Here is a 4,912-nt window from a genome sequence, read left to right as displayed (position 1 = left end):
AAACAACGGCGTAACATTAGCCGTTTTCCAATCATCCGGCACTTCCCCGGAATCCAGTGACGTTTGGAAAATAACCACCAAGGCATCCACTATCACCTCCGCCATTTCTTTCAGAACCCTCGGATGCATTCCATCCGGTCCTGGGGACTTGTCCACAATCAGCCCCTCCAGTCTGCGTAGGTTTCCTCCGGATCCTCTGGTTTCCTTCCACAGTCCAAAGATGTATGTGTTACGTTGATTGGCCATGCTAAATTGACCCTAGTGTCAGGGAAATAGCAGGGTAAATATGTGGGGTTACGGGAATAGGGCCTGGGTGGGATTGTGGTCAGTGCAGTCTCGATGGGCCAAATGGCTTCTTCCTGCACTGTAGGGATTCTATGATATTTTGTGAACCCATCCATTCCGGGTAGCAGTCGAGCAAACCTCCCCTGGTCACCCTGTGGTTGAAGAGACATTGCGAAATAGAGGAATGGGTGATAGGGGTGGGAACTGGGATGTGGTCATTCAGAACAGGACTCGGACAGAAGGAGTTGCAGAGACACAATCACTCTCAACCAGCAGTAATTTTGCATTAAATTAATCACTAGCTTGTCTATCAAGCCAGTCCCAAGTCAGTACTTGCAAAACGAAAATAAACAATCAAGTCAACCTGGATAGATTAATGTAGATTTCTCAAGTTTTCATCTATTCCAATAACTGTTACAGCAAAAACTCTGAAAATCCATCCAGATTGAGCTCTCAGCATGGATCTGCCAGCATTTAAAGAGCGATCAGACCCACCTGTGAGAGGAGCATTTAATCGATGTTTCATAGAATCAGAGAAACCCTACAGTGCAGAAGGAGGCCATTCGACCCATCGAGACTGCACCGACAACAATTCCACCTAGGCCTTACCTCCACTAGCCCACACATTTACCCACTAATCCCTCTAACCTACATATCCCAGGACACTAAAGGGCAATTTTGCATGGCCAGTCAACCTAACCCACACATCTTTTGGAGCTCCGAGGCTAGATAGCGAAATTAGAGAGTGAGAGTAAAAATTAGAAATCTTTGCTCCCTCTATGTTGGGTGCAGAATTGAACCAATTTAGGAGTGGGATTGCCAGCACACAACTTGGACAGGTGTTGATTCCACAGCCAAATTCTGGGACCAAATTCTGGCCTGAAGGTGACATTGCCCCCTCTAAATATATAAATTAGGAGTCTATCCTCTTTTGGGTCAACCAATTAAAATGAGTCAAACAAGCTGTGAGACAAATTTGGAAAGCAACTCCCTAAAGGATACCACCTTAAACAAAAAACTAATCACAAATGGAACTTAAATCATCAAATCAAAGCATGATTAAGAGGTTGGATAAAATTACCCAGTCCCCACAGTGCCCAGCCTGCACGGAAGGCAAATTAAGGGTCTATCACCTGCTGAAGGAGTGTAGTATTGCTTCTCGGCCTTTTGGCTAAGACCAAGTGTAGTATCGACATGCTGCACTTGGTTGAAATCATTAGGTTACATTTCAGCTTCATTTGAAGCAATTTTCTAAAGCAGCATCTCAGCCTTTTGGCTAAGATGCAAATTAGATCAAGCCTTGGAGGAGGAGTTACACCTACTCCAATCAGCTTGGATCATGTAGGTCAAGCCCAAGATAGGAGGTGAGAGCTCTGTCTTGTCAGCTTGGATCGGGAATGCCCCAACTTGTTGGGACTCTGAATTGGCTTTAATTTGACTTGATTGGATTGGAATAAAGTAAACAAAAAAAAAGGCTTGTGAAATGAGCTAGCAATAGGTGGAGCAGGAATCAGGCCCAGGATTCTTCAGTCAACCCTGGGGTCATCAGCTATCCTATGGTTAAAGGATCCACCCTGCCATACAAAAACTTTTACGTAGGGTCGTCTGGACTCAAAATGTCAGCTCTTTTCTCTCCTTACAAATGTTGCCAGACCTGCTGAGATTTTCCAGCATTTTCTCTTTTGACGCATGCTGCTGTTGTCAGGGTTTGTGGAAATGTTCCCTGACGATCCTGTAGCCCATCTTCCTCTCAGGATGTGCTTTATGGACATCGCTAGCGGGCATTGTCATTGATCCTCCGGGAGGGTTTATGCGGATCAGTCAGTAGTATCCCTACCTCGGAGACTAGAAATTCAAGTCCAACTCAAGAGACGTAAGCCCAAAAATCTAGTCTGATGTCCCCATAAACTGAGGGCCTGAATGTCCTAACAGCTGCCCTGTGTATAAGGCAATCTCTGCCATCGTTATAAGGCAGAGATTGATCCCCCCTCTGAGAACTACCCTCGAAACACCCAAAATGGAGTACCTCACCTCATAATGTGTAAAAAGTGTGTGTGAGGTGGTGCAACCTGCTCTTCTAGCAATTAAATACAAAATAAATTCCTGACACTCACTATAAAATCAGTATATAACCATCTATTTATCTAACTAACAGTGAACAAATTAACTAAACTTTTAACACACTGAATCAAACATGATTCTAATGGAATGCTGTTCAGATGTGTACAATACCCACTCATTAACAGAATAGAATTTAGTCACTCCCAAAATTACAACCAGGTTTTGTGTCTTCTGGGATATTCTGGGCTTTGATTCTTCTGCCTGGAACTTCTTACTTCTTTATTACTTTTGCTATCTTGATGCATATCTTAAGGCATATATGAAGAATTGAGAACCAACAATTCTCTCCCTCTCGAGCTGTTATCTCTGGTAGTTGGCAGTTGCTGTCTCTCTCTCTCTGTTCCACTGCCTCAGCCTTTTATACTCCTGAAGACATATCATTATTTCCCACAGTAGGATTCGTCATTGGTTGTCAAGACCATCAGAGTTCAGTTTAATAGGTTCTTGGTATCTAGGTGCATGACATAACTTTATTGGCTCAATGCAAAAGCCTGTTGTTTTGGTCCAAACTGCTGCTTGGCCTTTTGATATAAATGTTTCAGTTTGGGCTCTCTGTGTATTTGCATTTCTAAGCACAGCAAAAAACACAATATTTTAAGAGGACCATGCAATGCTTTCTGTTCTTGCATTTCACAAACACCAAATTCTAACTTTCTACTTCTCAATCTACAATTACTCTACTCAACTTCACAACACCATTACGTTATTCTGAAAAGAAGGCGGGCAAATTATCCCTGGAATCCTGTTGATTATTCCTCAATCAACAATGCAGAAAAGCAAATAGTTTAAAGTTTGTTTATTCATGTCACAAGTAGACTGTCAAATTAACACAGCAAAGAAGTTACTGTGAAAATCCCCCAGTCGTCACACTCTGGCATCTGTTTGGGCATATTGAGGGGGAATTTAATATGGTCAATGCACCTAACCAGCACATCTTTCAGACTGTGTGAGGAAACCAGAACACCCGGAGGAAACCCATGCAGACACAGGGAAAATGTGCAGACTCCGTACAATGAGTAATCCAAGTTGGTGGTTGAGCCCAGGTCCCTGGTGCTGTGAGGCAGCAGTGCTAACCATTGTGCCACTATGCCACCAATCTGGTCATTATCACATTGTCTTTTTTGGGAGCTAGCTGTGCTCAATTAAGCTACCATAATTCCTGCATTACAACAGTGACCACACTTCAATAACAAGCACTTCTCGGCTGAATAGCACTCCGGGGCATCCTGTGATGTGAAAGGTGCTACTGAAATGCAAAGGTTTTTTCATCTCTTCACTCAGTTGCACTGGGCATGGAAATGGGACCAGAGTTGGCAGCTCATGCCTGGTATGCCGGCAAGAGCCAGGGTCTAATTTCCATCAGTCCTCTGGATCTCTTGGTGTGGGCGTACATCAACATCGATCCTAAACCATGGCTAATTTTGGGAATCCGGTTTTTCAAATCCATAATCTTCCAACTCGGAGGCAATGCTTCTTGTGACGTGAGCCAAACTGACATTTGAAAAGTTACATTAAGATTAAACTGGAGACCACAGGGAAAGGAGAAAAGATCCGCATTCGCAATGAGCTGTGTGTCTTGCCAAGAGAAAAGTCTCAGAAAACTTAAGCAATGAGCTAAAGGAACTCAGAATCCTGACTGGTGACTGACACTTTGTTACAGAATCATCAACTTTCACTGAGGCTTACTGGAATTAAATCAGTATTGTATAGCCTCCTTGGAATCAAAAGATTTCATTTCTCCCCTTGATCCTTTACTGCCACCTTGTTAGGTCATGGTTGATCTGTATCTTAATTCCATTCACCTGTGTGACCTCTATAATTCTTAATACCATCGCCCCCAACTTCTCCCCAACAGAGGAAATAGTTTCAGGTGCATCTGACATCAAGCACAGCACACTCGCTGAGTGATATCAACGGAAGCAGTGACAGCACACACAGTGCGGGAGGAGGGGGAACTTCTGCCCCCCCACCCCCCAGATTTTCCATGGGTGGGAAAGCCTGTGGGGGGTGGGGAAACCACTGGCGTTCCCAAATGGCTTTTACACCACAGAAATTTCCCTTTGACATCATTCCTGCCTCTCACTAATGACATAATGGAGTTCCTGGCATGAAGGGTGAGGAACCTTATTACCATGCATTTAAGTATCATTCAAAGCTGCCCCTTTGTATTATCTCATCATGTGAGGAAACCACCACCCCTCCCCTCCAACTTCCCAGAAGTACAACATCTTGTTGGTGGGGTTTGCAACAGGTCTAGATCAATGGAAACCAGGTGAATAGTCCCTGTAGAGGGTTGGGGGGAGGGGAGGTTGGTGGGCGGGTGGTGGTGGGTAAGTACATCCTCCAGAGTGAGGGGGTCATCCCTGGATTGTATCATGGCAGCACTGAGGGCATGCGATGGGATGGGGTGGGGGGGGGGGGGAGCTTCCATTGGGGATCATTGAGATGGGGGAGGTTCTCTGGTGGTGGGGGTTGTGTGGTGTCCATGGGGATTGGGGAAGGATTC

The 4,912-nt window shown here is 44.7% G+C and overlaps 1 non-coding gene across 1 annotated transcript; it reads left to right on the top strand.

Annotated features, from left to right (window-relative positions):
- Nucleotides 1–1,436: 1,436 nt before the first annotated feature.
- Nucleotides 1,437–1,628, top strand: LOC145359364 (U2 spliceosomal RNA). The gene has a single exon (XR_013889574.1). It is a non-coding gene; the product is annotated as a U2 spliceosomal RNA (small nuclear RNA).
- Nucleotides 1,629–4,912: the final 3,284 nt, after the last annotated feature.

This window comes from Carcharhinus amblyrhynchos, chromosome 27 (genome assembly GCF_965287045.1).
Source record: "Carcharhinus amblyrhynchos chromosome 27, sCarAmb.v2.hapA, whole genome shotgun sequence".
In the NCBI taxonomy this organism is placed as follows: domain Eukaryota; kingdom Metazoa; phylum Chordata; class Chondrichthyes; order Carcharhiniformes; family Carcharhinidae; genus Carcharhinus; species Carcharhinus amblyrhynchos.
The sequence above is the reverse complement of the archived record's forward strand: the minus strand, read 5'-3'. Positions and strand labels throughout refer to the sequence as shown.